The following is a 21,941-nucleotide window of genomic DNA, read 5'->3' as shown; positions in this document are numbered from 1 at the left end:
ATGATTTCCTCAGGAGCCGAGGAAGAAAAACACCGTAGTGGTGCACCTGTTGGATTTAATGTGCCCAGGGCTCTTCAGTCAGAAAGGCACAGAAAGAGATTGTGAGGGCCTCAAAGCCATCTGGAGCTCCCATTATTCCATCCGGATACCATCAGAAGCCGAATGAAGTCCTTTTGAAATAGATTTGTTATTTTATTTATAGCTATATTTGGACCCCACTCCCTTGGAGTCTGACTCTGGCTAACCTACCATTATAGACTATGATTCCAAATGGCAGCTAGGGGAGAGAGTAGCTGTGGAGACACAGCCCGTGTGCAGGGAGGATGGGTGAGTGAGGGTGGAGGCCATTCCTCTCTCTCTCTCTCTCTCTCTCTCTCTCTCTCTCTCTCTCTCTCACACACACACACACACACACACACACACACACACACACACACACATTATACCACTCAAGAGAAATAAGATAAAGTGTTCAACACTTAAGGGACACTTGAGTGGTCTTGAAAGAAGAGAGACAAAGTATCTTTACTTATCTCTTAGCTTCTTTTCTATCAGGTATTCATGGAAAGTTACAAGGAGGATTGAAACGAATCTGCTTTCAGAATTTCTTTTCATCTGAACTAGAGTGTTTAGAGAGTGAACAATAATAAACCTTCAGATACAAAGGTGCATTAGACATCTGACCATTTTTAGTTCAGATGAGGGTTTCAAGAGTTATTTAAGAGAGTCCCCTTTCTCCATCTCTTCCCTACCCATATCCCTTTCAAGCACATGCACATATTCTGAGAGAGAGAGAGAGAGAGAGAGAGAGAGAGAGAGAGAGAGAGAGAGAGAGGTGGTTAGCATCTGGGAGGAGTTAGGAGAAGGAAAACATGAGCACAATACAGTGTATAAAAATTTTAAAACATTAAAAATAAAGCAATAAGTAAAAGGAGGCGACAGAGTCTAGAGCAAAGGTCAAAAGAGACAACGTGATCCATGTCTAGGGTCACGTGTGTATGGGAAGTGGGTAAAGAAGGGAGGTGTGGTTTTTTATTTCTATAACAGTTTTTGAAGAATTGTTCTCCAGCCAATGGCCTCAGCAACATCTGCAAACACACCAGGAATATGGGGCTCGTACCCCTCCCTAGATGCTAGGAATACGGGGCTCGTACCCCTCCCTAGATGCTAGGAATACGGGGCTCGTACCCCTCCCTAGATGCTGGGCATCAGAACCTCCAAGGATAAGGCCAAAGCTCTGTTCTGAGTAGACCTCCAGGTCACATCAGCGAGGGAAAGGAAACCATCATACTGATGGGAGAAGAGACTTTCAGCACAGCGCGTCAACAGAAGCGTCAGGCATTATCCGGAAGGGGATAAACTAACCAACTAATTAAAGTTACCTTCCCAGCCTTCCATACTGGCAAATCAGTGCTGTTTTCTCCCCCTTATGGCAAACTGACAGCCGTGTTATACTTCTCCAGTTTGGGCAAATTCTAGAAAGCACACTTTTGAGATTGCCATGATCTCACAAATAGATGTGTCCCCAAATAGAACAAGTGAGAATCTGACAGTGAGATGCCCTCCTAATGAGGCTGTCATTCCTGTCCCAACGTGTAGGTCTGGACCTCAAGGTGGCCATGAGGGGGGTGTTTGAACCTTTGACATACTATCATGCTCCCTGAAAAGCACATCCTAAGGTACTCCAGACCTTACATCCCTACAGTTGGATGTAGCAGCATTTCAGTGCAAAGTTTGCCCATGGAAGATCTCATTTTTTCATGGGTGTTTCTGGCCTTCATGCCTTCCATGGCCTGGTTGTAATGTTGGGTCTTTTTGGGTCTTTCTTTCCTCATCCATAAACTTAGAGACTGGACATGGGTATCTGTAAACTTCCTCTGCAGCCTAGGATCGACTCATTTCAGTATCCCTGAGTCCCTCAGAAAGAAATGAGCTTGCTTATGTGAGAGATAAAACTCTTGGCTCTTCTGAGTAAAATGATCACCACTCCTGGGTGGGATAGTGAACTAGACAAGGTCCTTACATTTAAAAAATTATTTTAAAAGTCCACACATGCAATCACGCACATACACATGCATGCACAGGTATCCATGAAGGCCAAAAGAGGGTGTCAGTTCCTCTGGGGCCAGAGTTACAGGTGATTGTGAGCTGCCTGATGTGGGTTCCAGGAACCAAACTAGGGTCCTCTGGAAGAACAGCATTGTCTTAGGGTTTTACTGCTGTGAACAGACACCATGACCAAGATAACTCTTATAAAGGACAACATTTAATTGGGGCTGCCTTACAGGTTCAGAAGTTCAGTCCATTATCATCAAGGCAGGAACATGGCAGCATCCAGGCTGGCATGGTGCAGGAGCTGAGAGCTCTACATCTTCATCTGAAGGAAGCAAGGAAAAGACTGGGCATCCTCAAGCAGCTAGGAGGAGGGTCTCCAAGCCCACCCCCATAGTGACACATTTCCTCCAACAAGGCCACACCTTCTAATAGTGCCACTCCCTGGGCTGAGTATATGCAAACCATTCGCAAGTATGAATTATTAAATGTAGAGCCATCTCTCTAGCCCTGGGGAATCTTAGAAAGATTTGTAAGAAATTGGTCCACAAACCATCCAGGTTACAAATGTTATTTTTTTTTACTGTTGAAAATCAAGTCACCAAAGTATCAATTTATTATAAAAACAATACAATGAAATAAGTCCATGGTCAAAAAACAGTACAATGAAACAAGTCCATGGCCAAAAACAATAAAATGAAACAAGTCTATGGTCAAAAATGATACGATGAAACAAGTCAGGTCCGTGGTCATCATATAGTAAAACTGACTTGGAAGTTAATCATAAAGCAGAGTAGTGGAAAATTATAGTCCCAGAAGAATCAGTTGGATAGTCCTGATGACCAGTGTAATCAACAATAGTTAACGGGCAAAACGAGATGCAAGGAAAGAGGGACCTTTATTCACTGCTGGAATGAGAACAAAGTAGACAGCCACTATAGAAGTTAATAGGGAGATTAATCAAGAAATTAAAATATGGCCATATGATATAGCGATTCTACTCTGGGAATACAGCCTAAAGACTCTGTCTTGTCATTGTACATTTATTGTTGCATTGCTCACCCTAGCAAGGAAACAAACTAGATTACAAGACCTTCAACACACAGATGAGATGAAAATGTGACATAAACGTGCATATTTAATATTATGTACATACACAGTGGGATTTCACTGAGATATAAAGGAAAATGAAATTTACAGGAAAGTGGGTGGACCTCGAAAGCATTATAGTAAGAGACAACCGTACCTCAGAGAAACAAATAGCTCGTGTTCTCTCGCCTTTAATGTTTACATATTTGTATGTATGTGTGTGTGAGCGTGTATATAGGTTATGAAGCTAGGGTGGAGACCATAGAGGAAAAAAGAGGTGTTAAGGTGGGGCTGGGGGCAGCAGAGCACACGTAGGGATATGTAAGCTGAAAGGTGGCTTCTGGAGTGGACTGGTCTAGAGCAGTTGTTCTCAGCCTTCCTAAGGCTGCGCCTCTTTAGTACAATTCCTAATGTTGGGGTGACCCCCAACCATAGAATTATTTCTGTTGCTTCTTCATAACTGTAATGTTGTTACTGTTATGAATTATAATGTAAATATTCCACATGCAGGATATCTGCTGTGCAACCCCTGTGAAGCGTCATTTGACCTTCAAAGGGGTCAAGAATCGCAGGTTGAGAACGACTGATAATAAAGGCAGGTAGAGGGATGGCAAGAAAGAAGGAGGAAACAAAACAAACCAACTTCTGTTTGAAACTGCTAGGAAGAGATCAATGCCACTTTAACACACCGCTTGGCCAACAGGGGTCGTCTTGCAGTTTGTTAACGAGGACACGTTCCTGAAAGTTGCTTCGATTACAGTCCAGACCCAGTAGAATATACTTTGTGATGGCCGAATTAGCGTTCATGGCAGCACAGCTAAGTCTGTCTTCCTTGCTTTATGGAGAAAGGCTTGGAAGGTGTCCTGCTGAGATCCCCCCCCTTCCTGCCCCCGGCTCCTACAATGGCCTGCAGGTGCTAATCAAGACACCTGCAGAATCTTGCCAATACGCAAGAGACTTTAATAACTTGCAGCTGGAATGGTCGCAGGTCTTGGGAGAATACTGTCCCATCCCATCTGGGAGGCATCTCAGTGTCAAGGTAGATCCTAAAGACTCACCCTCAGGAAACTGTCAGGTCCTAAACGCACATTCTTAGGAAGCTCTGGTCCTTGCCAGAGCTTAGCATTGACTTCTTACACACCTTGGCGACTGGAATCCAGGCTTAGTTCTCCAAGTCATTCTCTGTAGGTTTGTCTCACTGTGGCTCACAGTCACCTTGTGCAACGCAGTAAGGAACATGAGGGACCTTATGTGGGATACCAGCCAGAAGGGTGCAAGGAAAAGAGCTGCTCCTAGAGTCAGAGGGAGGGAGGATGTATGCATGCACGCTCGAGCGCGCGCGCACACACACACACACAGAGAGAGAGAGAGAGAGAGAGAGAGAGAGAGAGAGAGAGAGAGAGAGAGAGATAGATACACAGACACAGGCATGGAAGAGGGGAGAGGAGAGAAAGTAGGAGAGGAAAAGAGGGAGAGGCAGTAGAGGGAAGACTGAATCCAATTTAGGATCACTAGGCAAATGTAAAATGTAGCTGGGGAAATTTCAGACCCTTTATTGAGCTCAGCAGAAAGCCATATACTGTTGCTTTGTTTTGTATTTGCCTGAGCTGAGGAGAGGCTACAGCGAAGTGGGTCACTCTCAGTGCCCATGCATACTTCCCAAGAAAGGTCACATTTATTATTCAACCATTAGTACGTGTGTTAGGGTTTCCATTGCAAAATGCCGCAGGCCATGTGGTTTAAATAACAGAATATATCATTCCATGCTCCTGATGCTACAAGTCCGAGGTTGAGGTGTCAATGGGTCCATCCCCTTTGAGGACAGTGAGGGAGAATTTGTTCCATGCTTTTCCCCTCTGCTCTGACGGCTTGCTAGCTGTCTCTGGGCATTCCTTGGCATGCGGGTTCACTGTCCCAATCTCTGTTTCTGCACTCATGTGCCAGCCTCGCTTTATGAAAGTCTGTGTCTATATTTGAATTTCTCATTTTGGTAATGACATCAGTCCTATTGCATTGAGGTTTTGAGTAATGACCTAATGTAACTCAAGCGTCTCCACCAACTTCTTATCTTCAAACAAAGTAACAGTCTAAGGTGTTTGGAGTTAGGGACTTTGAGACACAACCCATTCCACAGAATTCCCATTTTGTGTTGTCTTGAGTGAGATGAAATGACTAAACTGCTTGCCTTTGCTCAGTCTGCCATCACTGGGGGTTCTGTTTTGTCTGGATGGGAATGAGTTGAGTTAATGAAGTCAGCTGAACTTTTCAAAGATGGCTGGTGCAGTGTCTCTCCTCTAAGATGCTCTACAGAATATAAGGCCATGACAGTCCACACTGAGAGGTGGTCCATGCTTTCCCCTCTGCCATGGCCATCCCTCAACTCCATAGTACAAAATATAAATCCTGTTCTGGGAACTCTGAGGCCAGCACTTGATCTCTTTGTGACTTGACTCCATTAGAAACGCCCTCACTCAGGGGATGTATTGCTGTGAGGAAGCTCAGAGCTCCTATGGAAGAACCAGGACCCCTCAGCAGAGCTTGCTATGGGTGAGAAGCCTTCGAACGGTGACTCTAGGCGTTCTTCTGGATGAGCCCTCTGAGCTCGGCCCAAGCTGCAGATTCCACCAATCCCAGAGAAATTACTAGGAGACGGCCATGGTGCGGAGTCCCAGCCAGACCTCACAGCCTCCAGGAGAGATGTTACCTTTCATCCTAAGCCGTAACGTTTGGGGATTTTTTTTCTCATGGAAAAATCAATGGAAGAATTGATTATATAGTGCTTAAAGAAAGGGGTCCTCCAGTTCTGTAGCTCTGTAATAGTTTATAAGCTCAGTCTACACCCATGACAGTAGTGTTCTCTCTCTCCCTCTCCCTCCCCCTCTCTCTCTGTCTGTGTGTTATATATGTGTGTGTATGTGTCTCTGTCTGTCTGTCTCTGTGTGTGTGTGTTATATGTGTGTGTATGTGTGTCTGTCTGTCTCTGTTTCTGTCTGTCTGTCTCTGTCTGTCTCTCTCTCATACACACTTTCTTTATAGTTTAAGGACTATTTCATATGTAAATGAGTTGAGCGCTGTTTAAGGGATCGTAAGCTGACATGAGCTAGCCATGTTCATGAGGCATAGGATAAAATTTCAATGCATGTATCCAGTGAGTAATGGTCAGATCAAAGTGGCTCTTACCTCCAACACCTCAAACATCCATCACTTATTTTTCATGTTAAGAGCATCCATGTTAAGAGCATGTTGTTCATAGATGCTTGTTACTGACAGCTGCCCTACTGTGATGTGGAAAACCTGCGTGCTTTTCTCTTAGCTGTTTTGGTACTTGTTAAACATCTTCTCTCTATCCACCCTCCTCCCTCTCCTCTTCAAATTCTTTACACTCTATTTCTATCGGGGCCTCATCTTTATTTTCTACACATGATGAAATCACGTGATATTTTTCTTTTCGTGCCTGGCCCATTAATTAAGAGATAGTGTCCTCCAGGCTCACGTGTTTGTCATTAAAACAAACAAACAACAACAACAACAACAACCAGGATCTCATTTTTCATGGCTGAATAATATTCCATTGCATACATATCATTTTCTTTATGTGTTCATCCACTGACAGACTCATAAACCAGGTGGTGCAGGTGTCTCTTCCATACACTGTTTCCATCTATATTGAATATGTGCCCAGAAACTGACTTGCTGGATCATGAGATAGGATTTTAATGCTTTGAGTAACTTCCTTGCTGTTTTTACCATAACATTGATACTAATTTCCATTCCCACCAAGAGTCTATCAGTTTCTCTTTCTCCAGGCCCTCATCAGCGTGTACCCCTTCAACTCTTGTTAAACAGCCACTCTAACTGTGTACATGAGATGACATCGAGCTGCAATTTGCTTTCACATTTCCCTGATGATTAGGGATATTGAGCGTTTCCACGTCCTTGGACATTTTCTTGTCTCTGTAGAAAAATGCCCATTCAGATAACTTGCCTCTTCTTAAAAGTTAGCTTTTTTTTCCTTTTGCTGTTGGCTGGTTTGAATTCCTTACATGTTTCAGACTCCACCTCCTGGTTGAGTTGATCGATGGCACATACGCTCTCCCTTTCCGTGGGCTGTCTTCACTGTTGCTGCTTAGATTGCACAAAAGGTATTTCGTTTGATTCATGTGCTTGAGAAGTGGGAACATTCGACTATTGGTTATTTATTCAATTAGAAATCTTAATGTATGTTTTTATGCGTTCACCAGAAGCAGGGGTGGGGAGTCAAGGGAGGGAGGGAGGGAGGGAGAATGCAGATATACATACCTCTCAGTTTTATCAACGCTGAGGTATTTGGGGTACACTTAGCTACAGCAGACAGCTTTAATATGCCATTTCGGTATGTGTCCTACAGAGATAAAGATTCATGGCCTACAATTACCGAGGAGATTTTGACACAGGGTTTCTAAATTCCTAAGCTAAAGTGTGGGAGGAACCAGCAGGTAATCTATACTTCAAATATAAGACATTAATCTCAGTTTAACAGCAGGCTTAGTGAAATCATGATTTTTTTTTATAAAATAGGATTTAATTTATCATTGAATTAGTGGGAGGATTTAAAACATACAGTAATCAAATTATGTGTCCAGAAAGGATTATTGCCAATTTGTGGTCTATCTCCTAAACACAAAGTGATGTTGATAATGATAATTTGGTCTCTAGCATGAAGGGGATGATTCACTAAGCGATGGATAACCCTGCCTCACAGGCTCAGGTTGACACAGAGTAAATGGGTAACTTCAAGTGGAGGAGGGTAGATGGGCGCCAGATCTGGCGACAGGGCAGACAGAAGACCCGCAAAGCTGTCAGCAATTGTATAAAAGGCAAAGCTCACAGCTAGAGTTTATAGATCTGAACTTAGCCCACAATGCACGAGGGGCTAGAACCAGGCTTAGGAGCGCCTGGTGATGGTCTTAACTGAAGCCAGCATCCTAATCCGCTTAAGCCTAGATTTTAAATCAATCGAGCAATCGATGGACCAACAGAAAATAAATTCACTCTTTCTTCATTATATTTTTATTTAGCATCAACTTAGGTCAGGGCTCATGGCCAGGCTTGGGAATGCCATTGTTGGAAAAACACAAGCCAGCTCCACCTTGCCCCAGCGTCCAGCCGAGGAGGGGATATTCACATGAACATGCAAAAAAGTGTGAGGTTAGAGCTGCAGTTAGTTCATTTAGGAAAGGCTCGTATGTCTGTGAAAATGTCACAAAGATTGCAAACAGCTAGGGACGTAGATGACTGTGTGACTAGTAGGTGACACTTACCTTCAGAAGTTGTTTGTGTAGGAGATAGCTAGGTTGAGGGACAGGACAGGAACAGTGTTCTAGAGGGAAGAGCAGGATCGAGGGAAGAGCAGGATCCTATCTGGGCTCTGTGGAGTGAGAGAAGGATGCAGGAAGTCCACAGCCTTACCTCAGTAGAGACTCTTGTCGCTCCTGTCTTTTGTCTCTCTAACTTATATACTCAGCCTGGGGCTTTTACTAGCAGGAGAAGTACTTCTCCCAACTGCCTCTCAGCTTGGAGGGCTGAGGAAACCTGGAAGAAGTAACATGGCCTCTTCTGTAAGGAGCACGGTGATGAAAACAGCTGATCAAAGGCCTCATCTGAGAACAGGGGAGCTGGGAAGTCTGGGATGGACGTGGGGAGTGGCAGGGGTGAACGAGGACAGGGAATAAGGGGTGCTTTGGTGACAGGTTCGCTTAGAGGCAGAAATGAGTGATTCTTCAACATCACGTGATAATGTCTTATCAGCATTGTTCTACAGTGAGGGCTTTTGATCCGTTTGCTTTATATGGCTGTGCATTTGGTAACTTTCTTCATTTATTTTATTTTTAATTCCTTACTGAGAAGATCTATGGGATTTGGTATGTGTTCTAACTATAATCTTGTATATTGGTGTTCTCTCTCCATATATATATATACATATACATATGTGTGTGTGTGTGTGTGTGTGTGTGTGTGTAATTTTTAATTTTGGCATTTTTAAAGACATGATCTTTTACCCAGTGTGGCCTTGACCTCGTGTGTGATTGATTTTGGTTCATGGTTTGAGGGGATCCAGTCTATCACACCAGGCAAGGCCTGGCAGTGGGAGTGTGCTCACACCTGGCAGAACTGGAAATAGAGAGCGACAGGGCAGGACTTTAGGCTGCTCTGTAACCTTCAGGCACGTCCCCTACTCTGGATCTCACTCTCTAGGGCCACTTTCTAGGCTCTACAACTCGTCAGATCAGTGTCATTATCTAAGGACCAAGTGTTCACACAGGGTAACCTGCAGGGGAACATTTTATATCTCAACCATAGCAGAACCAGTCACCCTCTCATCCGTCCCCTGAGAGATGCAGACGATGGTCTCCTTGACCCAGCAAACCCTCAGATGAGTGACCTTTGGACCAGGCAGCATTAAGAGAAGACCTGGGAAGGCTGTAAAACAAGGGAATTATGATTGAGATTTGAATGTATGCAATTTTAGTCCCTGGTTTATTGTGCCAGCCATTGTGCAAAGGAGTCACTGAGGTTAAGTGGTCTAGGATATATAGCCATTGCTCCTATGCTGGATGCTGGGCCGGAAGTCAGCAGGGCAGGCAACTGGGATGTGCACAGGGCATTGAGGCTCAGCCTGAGTGCTGTGACTCCTTTTGTGGTTGAACAACCATTTCCCAGGGGTCACCTAAGACCATTGGAAGGCACAGATATTTATATTACGACTAATAACAGTAGCAAAACAACAGTTATGAAGGAACAACAAAAATAATGATATGGTTGGGGTCACCACAACATGGAGAACTGTACAAAAGGGTCACAGCATTAGGAAGGTCAGAAACCACTGACGGAAAGGGGAATGGACGAAAACAGAAGGTCAATGGTACTTCTCTCTTGCTTCCTTCAAGCTTCTTCTTCTTCTTCTTCTTCTTCTTCTTCTTCTTCTTCTTCTTCTTCTTCTTCTTCTTCTTCTTCTTCTTCTTCTTCTTCTTCTTCTTCTTCTTCTTCTTTTAAGATTTATTTATTAGCTATCTTCAGACACACCAGAAGAGGGCATCAGATCTCATTACAGATGGTTGTGAGCCACCATGTGGTTGCTGAGGTTTGAACTCAGGACCTCTGGAAGAGCAGTCAGTGCTCTTAACCCCTGAGCCATCTCTCCAGCCCCCTTCAAGCTTCTTTTAACAAGTAATTACTACGCTATTAACTTCATTATACAATTGACAACCATTAAAGTTTCGCATTGTTTTGAACTGTTCAGTTGTATTCCTTCTCTGTTTTTCCACCGAGATCTCTGTCTTTTTATATCTGGTCTCATAAGCTTTTTAAATTTTTATAAACTTTGTTACTAAAAAAAAAATCTTACCAATAAATAAAAACATCACACACCCAAACTAACCAAACGCAAAGTCCATACAGCTCAAGGGACTTCTGCACAGTTGGGGTGGCTTCTAGAGAGGACCTGCAGGGATTCGTGGTTGGTTTCCATTACTGGAGGTCAAACTCAGGGCCACATACCACCAGGTGAGCTACCTGTAGCCTTATAGCATCTTTTTGTATTATTTTGACTACTGTGATGGTTTGTATATGCTTGGGCCAGGGAATGGCACTATTAGGAGGTGTGGCCCTGTTGGAGTAGGTGTGTCACTGTGAGTGTGGACTTTAATACCTTAGTCCTAGTTGCCCGAACGTGAGTATTCTGCTATAAACCTTCTGATAAAGATGTAGAACTCTCAGCTCCTCCTGTACCATGCCTGCCTGGCTGCTGCCATGTTCCTGCCTTGATGATAATGGACTGAACCTATAAACCTGTAAGCCAGCCCCAATTAAATGATGTCCTTTATAAGAGTTGCCTTGGTCATGGTGTCTCTTCACAATAGTAAAACCCAAGTACGACAGATATACACCACATACTGTTTTAAGTGTTGAAAATATTCCTCATCGTTATTTTCTGTTAAGTATGTTTATGATGCACTATATAATGTGGTAATTCTTAAATATTCATGTAACCTATTATATCACTTTTTAAATTCTAAAATTTTCTGCTTGTAGGTCAGTCACATTTTTCAGAGACTTTTATTTGATAGAATTTATTTGGGAGGGTTGTGGAGAAGAGCTTTGATGAGATGGTGAGAAAATGATTAGGGGGTTGAGAAGAAGAGCTGAATGATGTTAACTCCATTTGCAAACTCTTGTGGGAAAGACAGTTGTGTTTCTTCCTTTGTGATCTGTGTGTCTTTTGTGTGTTACTGACCTGTCAACATTTAACCCAACTGGAGCTGGCAGTTACTCTTGTCTTGTTGCCAGTCTAGGTGAGAGAACACTCAGTTTTCCCTCATTAGTTTTAGTGATCTGTAGGATTTTGAAGTTATCCTTTCTAAGACAATGGAAGCACTCTTTATTTTCACATCTTGAGAGTTTTCACTATAAATGGATGCTAAGTATTCTCAAAACCTTCACCTGATTATCAACTGATGTCACATTTCCCTGGTTTATCAAAATTGGGACTTGTAATCTCATTTGGTCAGCTCCTAGATACTGAACCAACCATGAGTCACAATAGTCTTTAGTGACTTTTCCTTTTAGCACTTTAGTCTCATGGTATCTCTGTATTTTCAAAAAGTTTATCTGGATTTATATTTCTGACAGGTTAGGTCCCATAACCTAGTACAGAGTACAGAGTACAGACTTGAGTGCTTGTGAAGTGAGGGTGAGTTGGGGAGTTGAATCAGCGGAAGAAACAGCTAGGTAGGGTGGTCAGAGAGGGGAGAGAGAGGGGGAAGAGGGACGGGAAGAGGAAGGGGAGGGAAACGGAGAGAGAAGAAGTTTACAGACAAGTGTGCCTTTCTCTTCTCTAGAAGTTGATTTGACATTGAGGTTTTAGGGCTGGCTTCTTTGAGCGACCCATAAAGCTCCAGTTTGTGATTAATACAAAATGAATGTTTTAACTTACTACTGAGGAACAGGTAAGGTGGAAAAATTTCCTGGAACAAGGGAGTGACCAGTACACAGTGTAATTCAGAATTAATACGTTGTTGAAAAGAATGTGTACAGCAGTGACACGATGAGAGACCATGTGACATCACAAATGACAGAGAAACCAAATATGTATACAGACATGGAGTGATAAAGGAGATGTATGCACACATGTATACAGACATGGAGTGATAGAGGAGATGTATGCACACATGTATACACACACAGAGTGAGAAGGGAGATGAATGCACACATGTACACAGACATGGAGTGATAGAGGAGATGTATGCACACACGTATACACATACGGAGTGAGAAGGGAGATGTATGCACACATGTATGCACACACAGAGTGAGAAGGGAGATGTATGCACACATGTATACAGACATGGAGTGATAGAGGAGATGTATGCACACACGTATGCACACACGGAGTGAGAAGGGAGATGTATGCACACACGTATGCACACATGGAGTGAGAAGGGAGATGTATGCACACATGTATACAGACATGGAGTGATAGAGGAGATGTATGTACACACGTATGCACACACGGAGTGAGAAGGGAGATGTATGCACACACGTATGCACACACGGAGTGAGAAGGGAGATGTATGCACACATGTATGCACACACGGAGTGAGAAGGGAGAGGGGAAGCCAACAGAGAGGGGTGCCAAGGAAGGGAGAGAAAGGCTTTGAAAAACAATTATATTTTTTGAACATATATGAGTACATATTTATATAAAGTAATGCACGTTTATTTGTATACATGCACATCCTTATATACACATATATGTTATTTTATATAGGCACATTTTTTCTTTAAGTGAGAAATAATACTTATATTGCTTTCAGCCTGTGTTGTTGGTTTATTAGCACAAATCAAGCATGTCTTAGGTTACATATCAGTCTCAGAAATCCTCCAAAACATTGTATCTCACCAAATTCAGAAGCAAACACAAAAAGATGGCCAACTCTGTTCTCCCCAAAGCACCAACATCATTCACTAAATTAAAAAAACCATAAGCAAAAAAAAAAAAAGGAAATTAAACATGGAAATTTCAAAACGTTTGGAACCGAAAGAAAATAATTGGAGTTTCTAATAAAGATGGGAACAAAGCCAAAAGAATTCTTTGGGGGGAAATTTTATACTGTGAAAGACATTTATAAGTTGGAAAATAGCAAATGAACTTGAGTTTTAGAAAGAAAGAAAAACAAATAATAAAAATAACCATAAATGATTGGTAAGAAAACTGAGCAAAGCTGGGAGCAGGAGTGTGGTCCTCCCCAGGGAGGAGGGGACCAAATGATCATACAAGTAACATTACTCAACGGACTCAACAGGCTACATCCAGGAATATACACGTAGATACAAAAGCATGTATCTATGCAATAACAATTAATGGGGAAAGAGGCCATGCATTCGAAAGAGAGTAGGGAGGGGTGTATGTGAGGTTTTGGGGGAGGAAAGGGGCAATGTTATTATATTGCAATCTCAAACACAACAAAAGGGAGGGAAGGAAGTAAAGAAAGAAAGAAGGAAGGAAGGTGGGAAAGGAAACCACAAAGATAAGGTGGATGCTCAGGTCAGATAGACTCAACCTATCATCAAAGCATTTGCCGAGACACCACAGCCCCGTTTCCTCATCTGCACAACCTGCCACCTTCCCTTGCTCTGTAGACATCGTCCCCCATGAGCTGTCTGAGTTAGCTCCATAGACATTGTCCCCATGAGTTGTCTAAGTTAGCTCCATAGACATTGTCCCCCATCAGCTGTCTGAGTTTGCTCCATAGACATTGCCCCCCATCAGCTGTCTGAATTTGCTCCATAGACATTGTCCCCATGAGTTGTCTAAGTTAGCTCTGTAGACATTGTCCCCCAATGGCTGAGTTAGCTCCATAGACATTGTCCCCATGAGCTGTCTGAGTTAGCTCCATAGACATTGTTCCCCATGCTGTCTGCTTGCAAACCTGTCTCACTCTGCTTCTCTTCAATGTGATGTAAAACCCACACTGCAGATTTCATGAACTCCTTCAGGTCATCTCACAGAAGCAACATATCAGGATGAGAACACAGAGGACAAATGTGACCCAGGGCCTAAGAAAGTGGGGTTGGAGAGGTGGAAGGAAGAATGGTATTATGGGATAATAGGAACCAAACAACTTCCTATACAGGGTAAGTCCAACTGAGTGAAATATGTCAAAGTAATGAAAGGACTCCCGATTGTACATGTCTGAGCTGAGGGTGAGGTCGATTATTCTGATCCGATCATATACATGTATTGAAATATCACACTATACCAAATAGATATATACATGAATACAAATATAATATGAATAAATATAATAAATATATAAGTGCTGCGTGTCATTTAATTATATATAATATGTAAAATAATTACACTTTAAAAAAAAAAGATGAACCCTAAACTTACTGGATAACATAAAACTTGTAGTTCTTCTTTAAAGGGTCAAGAGCACAGAGACATTGTGATAGACCCGAGTCTCCAGGATTGCACCAGTGTGTCTGTCAGGCAGCTCCCTGTTGTGGGTCACAGGGCTTATACTTGGGTGATGTGGGTGATTGCCTTTCTCTCCAGTAGCGTGCAGAGTACCGTGCACCGTGAGTGTTGCCAGCAGGGATGAAGCTTCTAGCTGGGCACCAGTCAGACTTCTCCATGTTTGATGACATGAGTGTTACCCTCAGCAGTAGCCTTGATCAGTGATGTTTGAGTGAATAAGACATGGGATCCTTTTGGCTGATGATGCAACAAGATGTGATCTACTCCTGGTTTTGGAGGCTTTACTTCGTGGCATATAATATCTAGTTGGGGCATTGTCTCTTTCCTTTTATGGCAAGTCTATTTAAATTTCTACCAGAGATATTTGTTGCTGTAAAATTACAAAAAAAAAATGCTGTCTTTTATCCCCCACTAGATCTAGCACCACAGTGCCCCATGATATCTGGTAGATACCTTCATTTCAGTCAGCAAAGCGTCTCAGTCTCACCTGCTCTGCTCCGTCCCATATCACACTGCCAATGGCTACTCTCTGAGCCTGGCAACAATCTCTCTACCCATCCAGTTCCCAAGGCAGGTTGCTACCATGCCAGACATGCACACCCCAATTCCGTGGCAGGCTAGCGTGTCTAGCCACCACACACTCCCTTGAACTTAAATCACCACATGAAAGAACACAAACAAAATAACCTCTGATCCAATTGATAAGATATAATTTGCTCATCTAGACATACAAAGCCCTGTTCACATCAATCCCTTAGGAATATTCATAACAACCTGTAAATGTGCAGAGAGGAATCTAACATCCGCCTCCATGTTCTCTCCATTGCTTCTCCCTTCCCTTGTTCCAGTCTCCTCCCCTCTCTAAAACTTTTCTCCCACTCATTCTTCCTTCTCGTCCAATGACAGGCCTCATTCTATCTTGTACCTGCCTTCACCTGTATAAAGACATCATCTCACATTATATATATATATATATATATATATATATATATATATATATGGAAGCTTCCATATAAGTAGGTTTCCATATAGTCTTCAAAAGGCCTTAATTACAAAAGTATAAAAACTTAAAAATATTAAGTATAAAAACTAACGATACATATCTAATCTTCAGAGGAAACCATAAGAAGTGTTTGTTAAAAGACACAGGGGAAAGTCTGAAGGGCAATACCATAGGTTTCCCAAATTTCATTGTGATTGGGACTGACAGTCTGACGATTCTAGAACATTTCTTTTTTTTTTTTTTAAAGATTTATTTATTATATATAATTACACTGTCACTGTCTTCACATACATCAGAAGAGGGTATAATATCCCATTACAGATGGTTGTGAGCCACCATGTGGTTGCTGAGATTTGAACTCAGGACCTCTGAAGAGCAGACAGTGCTCTTAACCACTGAGCCATCTCTCCAGCCCTAGAACATTTCTTAAGGCATAGAATAATGAAGAACATTGATGTGACATTAAATACTTTATTTCAACTTTTAGCATATCAATTTACATTTATTCATTCACCGAATTTTGCCTGAGAGCTGAGCTCTTATGTCTACGTTTCTCTTTGACCTTTTTGTGTCAATGGTAGTCAGGCTCATTGAGGTGTCTTCTTGCCACCTTATATTTTATTTGAAGTGAAACTAGTAGTTTAAAGAATTGATGGGGCAATCCAAAGGAGGACTCTTAGAATTTCATAATGTGTGCTGTGTTGACCAATTTCTTACAGATGCTGACTTTTTAGCAAGTTCCTTTCTTGTGCCTTTTTAGTGCAATTCCATTTAATTTTGTTTGGAGCAATGCCTTTTTTTTTTCATGTTGCAAGTTTGTGTAATATTCAATTTCAAGATGTGTCTTGGAACTATACCTGAGTTTCCAATTTGATCTATGGGGAGGGAGATATGTGGGTGTTTTATTAATAATTTACTTACGTGAATCTCCATATAATGTCTATTGGTGGCTGCATTACCAGTAATTTGGTTTGGGGGAAAGTTTGGCCCAATACTGTGAAGACATTGTTTCTTTTAAAGTAACCTAGTACATTAATATGATCAATAGAGTTGTCAGAGAATGTCATAAACTGCTTCTCAAACATTGGGCATCTTCTTCAGTGGCTCTCCACGTTAGTGTGGGAGACATAATCTCTCACAGAATCTGGAACTCAGCGACTAGGCTGGGCTGCTAACCAGTGAGTGAGGGCCAGGCATCAGCGTGTGCCTGCTTCTCCAGTGCTGGGTTCCAGGCATCTACTCCTGTACCACGCTTTTTAAATGTGGGTAGTCACAACCCTAAGTCTGCCTTTAGTGCTTCTGCACCAGGCACCTTACCAACAGACCCACCTCCCCGCCCCTAGGCTGGACTTTGGGGGCTTATGGTGTGGCCAGCTCGGCATGCCTGAGGGGTCTGTTTCAGCTCTCCGACTCTATTCACTTTGTGCTTCAAGAGGGCAGCCCTCTAGCCTCCATTCTTTCTGATAGACGTGCAGTTTCTGTGTATGACTTGTGTATAGCACTGCCTTCTCTATCATCCTTCCTGCAGATCGACGCTCTTCCTTATGGGCATCTCACGGTAGAAGTTCCCGATGGTTTACAGTGTGCACCCATCTCCTCACTTCTCAGGAACAGGATTTTGGCCTTAACCCAGCATTTTCCAGAGTAACTGTGGATCCGGGTTACCTAGAAAGCTTGTTAAAAGGCAGGTCATGGGGGGGGGGGGTGCTTCATAAAGTTCTCTCCTTACAGTATTTGCTTGGGGCCTTGAGCTTGGTCCTCAGAATCCACTTAAAAAAAGCCGAGTGTGGTGGTGGATCCTTGTAATCCCAGTGCTGGGGTAGCAGACACAGAAGGATCCCTGTGGCTGACTCAGGAGTCTACCACATGAGGTGAGCTCTAGGCCACTGAGAGATCTTGTCTCAAAAAAAAAAAAAAGTGAAAAGTGCTCTGTACACACGTACACACGTACACACACACACACACACACACACACACACACACACACACACACACTCCAAATGTGGAGCTGAGAGCCTGCGTTTCTAGCGAACTCCCAGGCTTGCGACACCTCCGATGCCTCTGACTTACGTCCTCAGTCCTCTTTGGGCGCTCAAGATCCAGAACGGCGTGGCTGATTTTGCTCACGCAGAGGGGTACCGGTACCCCTTATTTCCAGTACTTCTCAACTGTGGCTCCCCATTAGAACCTCCCGGGGAAGTTTTAGAGCATTCCACAGCCCAGATCCCACCCTGGGGGTTTCTAATTTAATTGGCTGGGAAGGGGACCTTAGCATTAGACGGTTTTCAAGCTTGAGTGCGTGCGAGCGTCCCTTGGATCGTAAGCTGTAACCCTTTGAAGATTTGAGGTTTCCCTTACTGTTCCCAGGTCTTATCTCATGACCCCACAGACCTCGACCTCTTAGTAGAAGTTGGTTGAATAAATTAACTTCTTGCTCTTGGCTTAGGTTCAGTGTTTCTAAGGTAGTTCCATCTCTGCAGGGTAGGCGGTCCTCCCCTCCCCCCCTTTCTTAAGAAGGGAAGGTGGTTCTGGAAATGACACATTTATGAGGTGAGAAAGCCAAGGGTGAGTGTGTTGGGGGCCCTGCATTAGGAAGCAAGCCAACCCTGGTGACATCTTATGGCTCAGAGTGGGTGGCAGAAAGGCCAAGCTGAGGATGTAAGCTCCTTTAAAGTTACTGCAGGAAAAATCTTTGGCCCAATATAGTTTAAGGAGTCCCCCTTAATAGCTCTTCCGGCAAGGGTGAATTTAAATTAAGCAGTTTATTGCTCAATGCGCTTATGTATTTTCAAATAGCCAGTGGCTATGTTAAGTGGGGCGCTGAGCTGATTTCAGGGCAGGTATCCTAGTGAAGGAGGATTCAGGATTCGGGAAGCTTCTCTAGACTTCAACGGGAGCTTTGTTCCCTGTAACAAGCTCACAAGTGTTGTGAAGTCAACACAACTCTGAGAAGGAATTAATGGTGAACAAAGGAAACTCTGTGGTGCTAGCAGGGAATACCGAGGGGCTGAAGAATCAGGTTCTAACAAGGGCCTTGAGTCAAATGGCTTCGAGATTCACCCAGGCACATCTGACTGTGTCCCAGGGCCGGAGGCGGAAGCATGCCAGACTGTGAACAGCCCGTGGTAGCCTACTGCTGATTTTTGAGCAGTTCTATGAGCTAGTTCTTCAACGCAGCCATCTCTAAGAATTAAATCATAAAATTTTACAGTCAGATTATTTGAGCGCAAACGAATGGGCACTTGACCCCCAAGGCTTCCTAACCATTTTACCACATTTCGCTGTTATTTAAATGGCGGAAAATCGTTATGCCTGTCACCAGCAACGTGGTGAAAATACTCGTAGTCACCACCATCTTTCTGCTTTACTCTGCTTTCGATGATGTCATAGCGAAAGTTTGGCAGGCTGGACCGTAAGAATTGACCTGCGGGTCTGGGGGTGGAGCGCAGTTCATAGACAGCTTGCTGAGCGTCCAAGGAGTCTGGTGTTTCCTCTGCGGTACTGAATGAAACCGGACATGAGAGCACATGCCTGTAATCCTAGTACTTGGGAGGCAGAGGCAGGAGGATCGGAAGTTCAAGGTCATCCTTGGTGACTCTTACAGAACAGCCTTGACTATGAGTGTTACTCATTGATTTGTTGACTTTTCAAATGTAAGGAAGGAGCTGAAGGGATCCCTCGGTGGTTGGTAAGACTTGCTGTTCTCTTAGAAGACAGGAGTTCAGTTCCCACCACCAACATCAGGCAGTTCAAAACCTGCTATAGCCCCTGTTTTTAGCCTCTAGATGACCCTCCAATGTAAGTGCTTGGGCCTACACACAAGTAAATTAAAAAAAATTTTTTTAATTCAAGGGGAAATGTCATTAATCTGCTTTAAATCAGTGTTGGTGAACTCATGTTATGCTACACTGAAGTGGTCCCCTCCTGCAGATGAAAGGCTCTGCATTTAATCCCAGACAGGGCAAGAGGAGGGGAAGAAGCAGTTGTTACATAATGTTGGGCAAAAAATAATTCGAGATTTGAAAGTTCTCTGAGGATATAGGATTAGTTTATTTGTGCTGCTCTGGATTGGGCCTGGGCCGCAAAAGACTCACAGAGCCTTGTTTAAAACCTCTGGGCTGCACAAACTCTGCCCTTCAGAATTTGGGGATCCGGGAGTAGTCACATGGTACAGGCTTGGCATGTTACAATTCACGGTGGAGTCAGAGGCAGCAGACTGTGACCAAGTATGTGCATTTTTTTTTTTTAAGATGTGGAACCAAGGTGTTTTTTCCCTAGATTGTATGAGGAAAAACTACGTGTGTTGTGTCAGTTCAAGTCAAGTTTTACTACCAAATGGATGGAGCTCAAGTGAAGTATTCTCAACTGGACAGAGGAAGAAAGAAGGCATAGAAAGCAGGCTGGAGCTGTGGGCTCTGTACAGACTGCCTGGCCCATAGTTAATACTAGAGCCATGGTGGGCAGCCTGTGTTGGGTCTCATGACTTGTAGTTTCACAGGCCCTTAGCCCAGTTCCTCTTGCCTTGGCCCATCTTCCTGTTAGGAGGCTGTTTTGTTTTGTTTTAAGATTTATTTTGGTGTGTGTGTGTGTGTGTGTGTGTGTGTGTGTGTGTGTGTGTGTGTGCTATATGTGTACATCAGAAGTGGGCATCAGATTCCTTGGACCTGGAGTTACAGGCATCTGTGAGCCTCTGGATCTGGGTGCTATCATCAAAACTAAGTCATCTAACAGAACGGCAAGCTGTGTTATTCACTACATTACCCCTCCAGCTCTCACTGGGAGATCTCTGGAGAGAATACATGGATACACTTTCCTCCTTGATAGCACTCAGTAGTACTCTGTCACACACCCACATCCTTCCTATGAGTCAGGGAAGCAGGCCTAAGGTTTTAGAAGAGGCCAAAGGAACCATACTCTGAGGATAAACTGGCCTGGCCTATAGAGAGGAGTACAGTGGCCTATGACAAGAATTCACAGTGTCCCTAGAACACTAGCTATGCAGGACACCCCTGAGGCTTTGTAAACTTCTAATCACGAGAGAGTCCTAGGGATGACCAAATATATTTAGAAGTTTGCTCAGATGATAAACCAAGACTCAGCCAGGAATCTCAGGGAACAGGGGATTTAAAAAAAAAATCAACTCAGATGGCTCCTGCTTGTAACCCTGGTACTTGGGAAGCTGAGGTGGGAAGTTGCCATGAGCTCAAAGCTCAGTCTGTGATTTCCAGATCAGCTTGCTAGATCCTCATCCTTGTCACATGTTCAGAGAGACTAGGAGAAGTGCGCCGAAGCCCTCACACAGCTTTCCAACAATAAAATGTTCTCGGATATTTCAGCCTGGAATTCCTTCTCCAGAGGGTATTTTCGGAGAAGGAAGCCACATACTCAGCGGCACCTTCAGTGTCTCCTTTCTTCATATGTATGATAGCTTTAAAGTCCATCCCACGGAAATACTCATTTACCATCCAGGAGTAGGTTTTTCAGGGACATTTGCAAACAAAGATGCACTGAGCAGCCACACACTCTCTCTCTGTATCCCAGGGACCTCGGAAGGTGCCTCGGTTTGAGAGGCATGGGCCTTAGGTGTTCTCCTAATACCTCATCCTTTGTCCTTCAAGGTGGACCTCAGTTGCCGTATGACAGCTGCTTCATCTGTGTCTCTGAACTGGGCCAAGTAGACACAGGTTGTGACTTTCGAAGAAAAGGGTTTGGGGGAACCTCATAGCAGTCATCTTTTTTTTTTTTTTTTTTGGTTCTTTTTTTTTTTTTTTTCGGAGCTGGGGACCGAACCCAGGGTAAGCGCTCTACCACTGAGCTAAATCCCCAGCCCCAGCAGTCATCTTTTAACCTTTCAGTTTGTTTCTTTGGAAGCTGAAGGCCCTAACTGCTAAAGGGCCTTCCTAAGATGATAGGACATCGTGGAACTTGGCTGGTCATATAGAAGTCACGAGAGCACACAGAGCAGTCTACACCCGCTAACCACCTTCCTTTCCTTCCACACGACCTGAGCAGTTCACTGAAGTGCAGTCTACAAAAACCGAGGAAAATACAACTCTAACTTCTTTGAGCTACTGAGGTTCCTTCAAATACTGTGTGTTCACTTTAAAACACTCTGACTAGTTGCCTGGCTTTGGGATCAGATCAAGTAACTTGCCTCATGTGTGTCTGGTGTAGCCCTTCTTAGAGGCTTCATGGTTGGAGTAGGAGAAAATGCTCTTCTAATTTTAGAAAGCGAGGGCTGGGGTTGGGACTGTAGCTTACTGGTAGTTTTCCTAGCAT

At 43.5% G+C, this 21,941-nt stretch overlaps 1 long non-coding RNA gene across 2 annotated transcripts in view; it reads right to left on the bottom strand.

The window, feature by feature from the left end:
• Positions 1–2,255: 2,255 nt before the first annotated feature.
• Positions 2,256–21,941, bottom strand: part of LOC120096338 (uncharacterized) — a 43,369-nt gene continuing 23,683 nt past the window's right edge. Inside the window, exons 3-5 of one of the 2 annotated variants that reach the window (XR_010057117.1) lie at positions 8,442–8,548; positions 7,441–7,522; positions 2,256–2,377 (exon numbers count right to left, since the gene is read on the bottom strand). This is a non-coding gene — a long non-coding RNA (uncharacterized LOC120096338). Of the gene's footprint in view, positions 2,378–4,135; positions 4,434–7,440; positions 7,523–8,441; positions 8,549–21,941 lie in introns of those variants that run through there. The other variant, XR_005492708.2, reaches the window with a different exon arrangement.

The sequence above is a fragment of the Rattus norvegicus genome, chromosome 13, assembly GCF_036323735.1.
Source record: "Rattus norvegicus strain BN/NHsdMcwi chromosome 13, GRCr8, whole genome shotgun sequence".
Lineage (NCBI taxonomy): Eukaryota > Metazoa > Chordata > Mammalia > Rodentia > Muridae > Rattus > Rattus norvegicus.
This window is presented reverse-complemented; position numbering and strand designations above follow the sequence as displayed.